This window comes from Schistocerca cancellata, chromosome 5 (assembly GCF_023864275.1).
Source record: "Schistocerca cancellata isolate TAMUIC-IGC-003103 chromosome 5, iqSchCanc2.1, whole genome shotgun sequence".
NCBI classification, from domain to species: domain Eukaryota; kingdom Metazoa; phylum Arthropoda; class Insecta; order Orthoptera; family Acrididae; genus Schistocerca; species Schistocerca cancellata.
Window position 1 is genome coordinate 796,253,346 of NC_064630.1, and position 9,689 is coordinate 796,263,034.

The following is a 9,689-nucleotide window of genomic DNA, read 5'->3' on the forward strand; positions in this document are numbered from 1 at the left end:
AGTTCCAGTCTCACTGACTGAAACGTTTTTATCCCTTCTGTGAAAGAGCTACAAGCAGTCAGATCAAACATCAATAAGGAAAATGCTTTCAGCTCATAGTGCAATGTTGAAAAACTTACAATGCTGCACAACAGGTAACGCCTCTTTCCGCTGCTGACAAACGAATTTTGGGTTTCTAGGAATACGTAACTATATTTATGAAATGCCACATTTGCATACCTCTTGAGTATGACACAGCATACGAATTAAACACAGACCCAATCAAAATCTACGTGAGTAGTATTTTACTAATTCGTGTCGATATAGGCATGCTTGTGTACAGATACTTTCGTCGTAAGGTTATCATGGTTAGTTTTTAAAAAAAATGGTTCAAATGGCTCTGAGCACTATGGGACTCAACATCTTAGGTCATAAGTCCCCTAGAACTTAGAACTACTTAAACCTAACTAACCTAAGGACATCACACACACCCATGCCCGAGGCAGGATTCGAACCTGCGACCGTAGCAGTCCCACGGTTCCGGACTGCAGCGCCAGAACCGCTAGACCACCGCGTCCGGCGGTTAGTTTTATTTCATTTCTTATAATACAGTGCACAATTTCCGTAAGGTTTCCTTTAGTGTTGTTAAAACAATAGTAAACATGAGAGAGAAATTAATCATCAACGATATATGCGAATTCTCTGATGTTACCTATGACAGTCTGACAATGCACATGCAGTTTATTGATTACATGCATGTAGAAAATTTGTTCTGAGTTAAAGCTGTCAATCAAAGTTTGAAGAAGAATAAAATATCACTACCACACGATGGCTAATGTAGAAAATACTTTTCTGACATATTATGGCACGATGCGCTCTCCCTGCACATCTTCGAGATGCATCTGCTGCCTGCTGTCTATTAAACGTGAATAGAACAAAATGTCACAGTAGTTAGTCCTTTTTCCACATGCGAGTACTTTGGGTTGAGAAGTGAAGGGAATTATGTTCAAAGTTCCATTAGATTGATAACTTCAGCAGAGAGCAGAATTGCGTTTTAAAAAATGTAGCACTGAATGTATTCGAACTCGCGACATCTTATCTATGCTACAAGCTGACACGTAGCTACAACAGCTCCAGTGCTCGGCAACTATTCCTCCAGAACTTTTGGATTCCACAGCACTGTGAGATTATGCATATGGCCAGGTCTTGACTTCTGAGAGACAAACAGTTACAGCTTTTCTTTTGGACTGAACGACGTTTTCTAGTAACAGATAGCGCAATACAATAGCTCAAGAGGAAAGGAACACTTCCTATTTAAACTTCTGCATCCTACAATGTTGGCAGTTGTGTGTAGGTGGCAGTAACGTGGTTTTATTTCTGTGATTACAAAATAGTCGAATGTATGCACTGGGTAGCCGAAGCAGCTAGTTCATGGTGATTCGGTCAACCAAGTAAATGAATTTACTGAACATGCTGCAAATTACTACAGGGAGCCTGTGTGTCAGAATTCTCATCCAGTGTGGCGCAACTGCGTTGCGATAGAAAATTGACTCGCAGAGAAGAGGATTTCGTGGTCTGTTGGACGGATGGTAGGTTGTTATACCTATGGTCTGGGTTCGATTCCCACTTCTGTCAATGATTTTAGATAGGGAGAGACAGAGTCCATTCTCTCCTGGCTACACCAAGTGAAGGAGATATAATGGCTGCGTGGTCTGAAAATTCACATTAAAGATGATATTCCTTCTTTACCAAGTAGACGGTAGGTTGAACCACAATAAAGTCTGGAGTGGCGACATGTAGAAACTCTATCACCAGTAACCTTTCTTATACTAGTTATTTATTTCAAGTGACGACACAAACGCTATGTATGGTCACAGGACACTTATTCCATCTTTTATTTGAGCTTCTGTATGTCGATAAAATTGGTTCTCAACTGGGAATGCAACTCAGACCGCCCTTAACGCGGAATTTGATCCCTTCGTGGCAATACAGCTCGGCCACAATTTGTTGTTTGTTCAAAACTGCAGATTCCTCAACACCTTCACATATTATGCGTGAATGGGATCGAATCCTGGCCCGGCACTAAAGATTTAATTATGTATTATCAAGCTCTAGCATGAGAACACCTATCTGCTGGTGGATAATAATTTTGATTTTTAATGTATTTTCATTCGCTGTCAACACTAGCGATATCCGACGTTTTTAACTCCCAGTGAGACACAGAACTATTTGCGAGATGACTGTAAGTTCAAGATGCTATTCTGAGCAGCTGGTGGAGAAAAATTCGGTAGCTGACGTCTCTTTGTGTGTAGTCAACAACGATATGTGTGGGGCTCTATTCCCAGTGAGCGCTGAACTCTTCATCATATTATTTCAGTTCAAACATGCTCACATGTCACTGCTGGTGCAACAAACCCATATTTAACGTTAGTTTTCTCTAGAATATAACAGCGATAGGTGCCGGGTTGGAGTCCTGGGAAGGAAAAAATTAATGTTTCGTCTCGTCATTTCAGTTAAAACATCTAGTTACTGCCGCGAAATTCCGATATGTCACATTTGACTGTGCTTCGATAGCAATCCGATTAGGTTCCGGGTTCGAATCCGTGTCCAACACACAGCTTTACCTCACGGCATTTCAAGTAAGTTACTTGTGAAGAAGCAATATTTAACATCTCTCGTAGTTCGTTAACGGGGACAATAGATGCTGGGTGGAAATTCGCGTCTGTTAAAAATGTTTGCGTTATGCAATTTAAAGTTGATATTTGCTAACTGATACTGCCTAAAATCGAGGTATATCACTCTCTGTATGCCTAATCAGGAATGACTGTTAGTTTCCGTCAGTCACGAAATCTTTGCTTAGTCTGCATGAGCTGGGTTTGAATCCATATGCAGAACAAGACGGTTCGTCGTGTCATTTAATGTTCATACATATTCTCAACTAGCTGCTCGTGAATAACTTAAAGTTTTAATGTCATTTTGTGTTAAATAGTTCAAATGGTTCAAATGGCTCTGAGCACTATGGGACCTAACTTCTAAGGTCATCAGTCCCCTAGAACTTAGAACTACTTAAACCTAACTAACCTAAGGACATCACACACATCCATGCCCGAGGCAGGATTCGAACCTGCGACCGTAGCGGTCACGCGGTTCCAGACTGAAGCGCCTAGAACCGCACGGCCACATCGGCCGGCCCCCGCCATCTGGTATCAATGCATTACCTTATAATCCATTATATATAATCATTTTCATAGTACACTTGATATTATAGATGAGTAGGACACAAGACAGGACATAGATAATGTCCGTTTGACGTCAACAGTGTGTAACATTTTACTTTTTTTGAATAGGACAATGTTCCTCTCCAATAATTTTTAGATTAGTTACAATAAGCTTACGCAGCAAGAGAATTCGCTTGTATTTTTCAATATGTGGTCTGTTGTCGGTTTGAAGGCCTTCCATAACATTGGCAACGTAGTGCAACTCCACCGAGAGCTGTCTGGAGTTGGGTGGAGATAGCAATGTGAAAGTTGCGAGCTGTCGAAGACGATCTTCATATTCCTAATGCGATTAGGACATCGTATACTCTTGACGACGTTTAGCACCTGTGCGGTCAGTCACCCAATTTCAGAATTCATTTTGAGTAATCCTGCTAAATTCCCAAAATATTGTCTTTTTATATTGATGAGTAATATTGACAGTCGTCTCGTTCATGTGCCGTCTACAACGCAAATTTAATGTTAGTATCCTAGGAACTAACCTGCAATACGTTTTGTATTTCATAATCGGAACTATCTGCATTAACCGCCATCAGAGCAATGTCAGGGAACAGAATGCAGCAGTGCCTACTTGAGGACCTGCTTGAGTCGTGTTCTAAGGAAAGGGTAGTTGCTGGTTCACATTATATTACACTAGCGAGAAGTACCGACTTTTCCTTTTCTCTGCAAACATCCAGAACTAAATTCAGTAACTAAATCCTAAGAATATATTTGCATTGTGCCAACTCAAAGATCAATAGATAAGGATATAGATACAGATTTTTATATTTAAAACCATTCTCGTTCTGCGTTGGAATAAACATCATTCATTATTTGGTTGTTCTTGTTACGATTGTTATTGTCATTCTCTCACTCGCAAGAGTCTTATGCTGATGCTGTATGAATAAATTATGCCATTGGATACAAAGCGGTTTAGTTTGAGACCTAACCCACGAGGGGGGAAGGCACAGTGGTCTGCTTCAGGAATTCCAAGCAATAAAACACAAAAAACAACCCAGGAAGGGTTCGAACAGCTACTTTCACGCAGAGACATGCATTTGGAATCTGTTCATCGTTACGGGGTCAAACAAGAGGGTAACATTACTGAAACAATGATCGGGCTACTTAGTATATAATAGAGCATACAGATTTCAAGGAGGAAACGTATGAAGACGCAGACTTCCTCGTTATCAATATGTGCGGCATATCTTTCGTGTTAACGAAAGTAAATTCCCGCTTTACCTCTTCTTACGTGTCAAATGAAATGAATGCCATGAGGAATAGAATATTTGTTGACTGCGTCTCTTCTTGCTTCCATCCTTACCAACATATTTCTTCATTCTCGTGGTATTCATGACATTCTATGTGCATGCTGCAAACGATTGCAAGTGGACAAATTCGACATCGATGAGCAAAGCGTTTGGTATCTTACATTATATTCAATTCGAATAAGCTTCCGGTGTATTTTGACTTCGTTTGTATTTTTAGATGATTATGAACGTTACGGAAATTTATCTCACATGCTTTATGTTGAATGAGAAACATTGAATGATCCGTTTTGCTTTCCCTACGTTGAAATGATACAATGTCGGCGTCAACAGCCTTCTTCCACGCCGGAAGCTGAAACTTGTATCATTCTGGATTAATGATAATTGAATGTCTCATATGTATACATAGCCCACAAGGCGACGTCAGAAACCATCAGGGGAGAACGCCGCATAAAAACCAAACGTGCGCGCGCGTCTCCACTCTGAAGAACCGTATCGGAGAATCACGGCAAGCATTTCGCTGAAGAGCTGCCTCGTCAGAGAGCCGAGAAATGGCAGCGTCGTTGCAAGTATTTGTCAACACTGATAGTGCATTTACTTCCGGTTTAGGTCGGCGTTACCTCGCTAAATTCACTTGACATTCGTTTTCCACATCGAAGACTCGTACGATATAATCCACTGCAAGATGACACAATTAGAAAGTATATTTAATTTCTGGACTCCAAGAACGGCGTTCTTCACATAAGTAACACCTGTTTGTGTGTGCATTCGGGAGGACGACGGTGCAATCCCGCGCCCGGCCATCCTGATTTAGGTTTTCAATGATTTCCCTAAATCGCTTCAGGCAAATGCCGGGATGGTTCCTTAGGAAGGGCACGGCCGATTTCCTTCCCCATCCTTCCCTAATCCGAGCTTGTGCTCCGTCTCTAATGACATCGTTGTCGACGGGACGTTAAAACAGTAATCTCCACCTCCTCTGTTTGTGTGTTTAAGGTTGCGTTTTGAGGCTCAGGCAACATCGCAGTGACTATAGTCCGCCTCTGGCCGCCAGTGTGTCGTTAGCTCAGAGGTTCCCTTGTGCGTTGCAGTGCTTGTACTATAAGTTCGAATCACGGTAGAAGCCGCTGACTACAACCTTTTATTTTCCATTTTAATTAATGGAGTTGCAAACTGCTAGTAAAAATTTCTTATGCGAAATCTGAAGAATGCCTTTAAACATCAATCTTCGTCCGATTTCGACTTAGTAAATTAAGTTAATATCATGGATTTCTGCTTTGCAAATTCCAAGGTGCTTCACTGTAAAATAGGTCCTGAAAAGATTCAAACCGACTGTCAACGATATAAATTTGAGCTTTGTTCGTCATATAGGTCTAACATGTCGGAAGGTTGTTTATGAAGTGCACATGTTCATTAATATAGTTCCCATCTTCTAAATTTTTGCAATAGCATTTAACTGTAGACGTTTTCTAACACCGGCGTTAGCAAATCCTTTCCGTTCTCTGAAACCTTCAAAACGACAAATTTTTCTGGTTTAAATCTGATGACCTTAACTATCACTTCCGATCAACAATAAATACTTCATGAACCCATACATGGAACTCCAAATGTGCAGTGTGCCTGCACTGCTACAGAGCATGCATTGCAAGGTATTCACACAGTTTATCGCATAGACTTACCATAAGGAATGAAACAAGAACTGTAATACACTTTACACCACAGACGCTCACTCTGGCTTGACGAAAACATCCAAACATTGACCAAAAGTTGCACAAATAATTAAGTTTGAAAGGAAAAGAAACGAGGTATGAAGCATTTATAAATTCATCGAACGTAGTGAGGTGGTTTAATTTCGTCCCAGTCTATAAAATTAATTTCGGGCCATACTCAGCTCTTGCCGATTACGCGCCTACTAATCAGGGTGTCTGTCTCCGTTGCTTTTGAGCGTGAATGGAAATTGTAGAAATTTTCTGTGGAGCAACATTTAATAATAAAGCGTTTTAAATCATCAAAAGTGATGAGCGGTAGCAGGCGCTTTCGATAAAGAACGGGGGAGTGCAGCGCCGCTGCTGTCGCCACGGCCGCTGCCCGTAGCCAGCAAATGGATCCCGGAGCTTTGCCGCATACGGCGTCCAGAGGAGGACAGTCTGCAGGAAATCTGCCGCAAAATCGTTACTAGATAAAATTTTGATATCGGTGTGTCACAAAGCGAAATAGATTGAATCTGCGCTACCATTACATTCACGTCTTCAGCATTCAGACAGAAGAGGCTATAAAAATATTTTATGCTAGCTGCTCTCGATCCACTGACATTATGAACAGAAACAACACACGCTACCGCTAGACCACAGGCGTAATCAGCCTAGAGTCTCTCTATCTTGGGACAAGTTTTCCTCCAGGAAGTGCCGCAGTCTACAGTGTTGCCAGATTGTGCAGATAACCGGACTTAGAGAATTAGCGAGTTGGCCAGTTTTTTTGTCCCATGTCACGATCGGCGCGGACTTAGCCTCTGAAGCGGCCGGCCGCCGGTCGAGTTTTATGTCAAAGAGTGTACATCAGTATAAATTTAACACTATGTGTTGTAAGTTTTTAATAGATGAAGAAGGTGATGAATGTATACTATGTAAACGTTAATTGCTGATTTCACATTTGTGTGTCTCGAATAGCATGTAAGTAAAGAAGCTATTAATTGCCTCAAGGGTGTCTACAACACTGTAATTACACTGTATAAAATACTGGTAAAAATTAACGGCATTAATCCTTAATAACATTTATGTATGTACAAATGAGAATGTTTTTGTAACGAAGAAAAGTTTACTGCAGCGTTGGAAGAAAGTGGTGGAGAAAGAAAGAAAGAAAGAAGACTAGCTACTAGAAAGCTGTCAGTCAAATATGGCGTTGATGAACGTGTAATCACCACAACTGAAAAGAGGTAACACAAGTTTTATACAACTAGCGTACATCTAGACTCATGACTCCGAATGAATGACAGCTACGATTGAATAGATATTTATACACATTATGTCCCTCTTCTCAAATGAGTTAGACGTCACCCTCACGAGTTACGCTTTCTTCTGTCTTTCACATTTTACAAATTGTATTCAACTAAAGTAGAACGCAGATTTTTTGCTACTGGTAAAGTGTATAGCTTCAGCGATCCATCTCTGCGCCATGTACCGTATTACCCCAATGGCATTCCTTGGAGGGACGAAGTTCCTCCGGGGATAAACTGCGGGTCGAAGTTGAGCGGCCGCGCTAAGCCCCTCATGAATTTCCAGCACCCAACTTAGCGCCGCCGATCACGACGGTCTTCCAGCTGCGCGGGCATGAGGCGGTGGTCTAGGAAACCGATTTCAGCCGGGAAAGAGGGTTTCTCTTTCCAACGTCAGTTGCCATTTTGTTCCTAACTAGTGCAGACATTAACATATCTACTGTAATATACACTTCAATTGGTTTTTAAGTAAAGAGAACTAAATGCGAATTTTGACAATATTCAGAGTACTTTAAGAGCAAGAGATTAACTATTCTTTCGCAGCTCGCAGTCACAGCCAAGGTCCAAACGTAATTTAGTGTGGCAGGTATATAGTTAAAAATGAAGATGGTAAAATATTATCCGGTCGTCTGTAAATTAGATAGCAAGGATAGGCAGACGTATGCCTTTTGTAACCACTAAGCCTTATATCAATCCCCCTGATTAAATTGAAAACCTTCCTCAAATATACTTATACTCACAGAAAAAACAGAAAACCTTGAAAGACTATATATGGGACGTTCATATTCACAATCATGTCCATTAGTACTGATAGGCGTCATGTATAATTTTGGTATCTGAATCGATTGTGAGCGTGCAGCGATGATGTAAGGCTGTATCTCAGAAGTTAGGTTATTAACTCTGATGTGCGTGAGCGCGCAGTGGGTCACACAAAGTAAACTGCGTAAGAGTGAGGTAGCAATGATAATATTAAGATGTGTCAGAGTGATGAAGCAATGGGAATGTTATGTTTCATACATGATTATATCAAGATCGTAACGAATACTGATTTGTGAAGGACGAAATGTAATTTCAGACGTAAATATTACAATGATGTTATTTTTTTTTACTATTTCTGCCACCATCGGAATAACTTGGTTATCATACTGAGCATTGCTAGATTTGAGAGATAGGAAAGTGTAGTGTTTGGATGTTAAGACGTTCATTAAATCTAAACTCAGCCATGGGCACTTCTTCACAGTATACAAAAAACTTAGTGTTGTCATTTATGCGCATATTCCATTCTTTTACCATCCTTTCTCTTACTAAGTTTTATTGCTCATCTAACTACGTGTGTTCGAAAAATACTTCGATTTACAACTAACAGAGAACTCATTGCATCGCTCGATTGTCTCTGTGTAGATAGAGTAATTTGCAGATTTAGCATAGTGGCTCGCAGGATAGGGCAGTGCTGCAACCCATTACCCAGATTTGCGCAGAGTACAGCTAAGGACTAAATATATTGATTAAATTTTATTTATTCAATCAGGGCCCACTTGTGTCATTCCGAGACAATTTTTGTGATCAGTTTTGCAAAACTAATGATTGTAGTTTACATGTCAAAGTTCGTTATTGAGGAAGTTTATACTGTTCAAAATTCTTCCCGTCAGACAGATAACTTTTACAGTATGAAATACTTGCTTGTTCATTACATTAACTAATAATTATTACAGTGCAGCTTTGCATTCACATTATGACGATGCTAGTTTTATTACGACAGTTCACATATAATTACAGTTCAGATCCTACAATCAGAAAAATGTTTATTATTTAAATATAACTTTCAGTACGTTCTGCAGAAATGACTAGCTTTTCAGTCACCTCGGTTCAGCATGTGTCCCGTTGACAAATAGGCACAGCGTCCGCCATGGGCCCTGATGACTTGTTCCCTGCGTGAAGCCATCAACGCGTATAAGGCGCGATTGGCATCATGCTATTAAGCATCCATGCTGCCTTCACCTGTTTGAAAAGTTCATCTTTAGTGGTCGGCATTGGATCACATCGCTGCCCACGTCGTTTCACGATACCCTACACATTTTCGGTTGGCAACAGATCTGGACAAAAGGAGTACATCCTTTGACACCAAGAAGGCATGTGTTCCTGCAGCAACATGTGGTCGTGCATTGTTTTGCTGAAAAACGGTGCCTGGTTTGTTGTGCG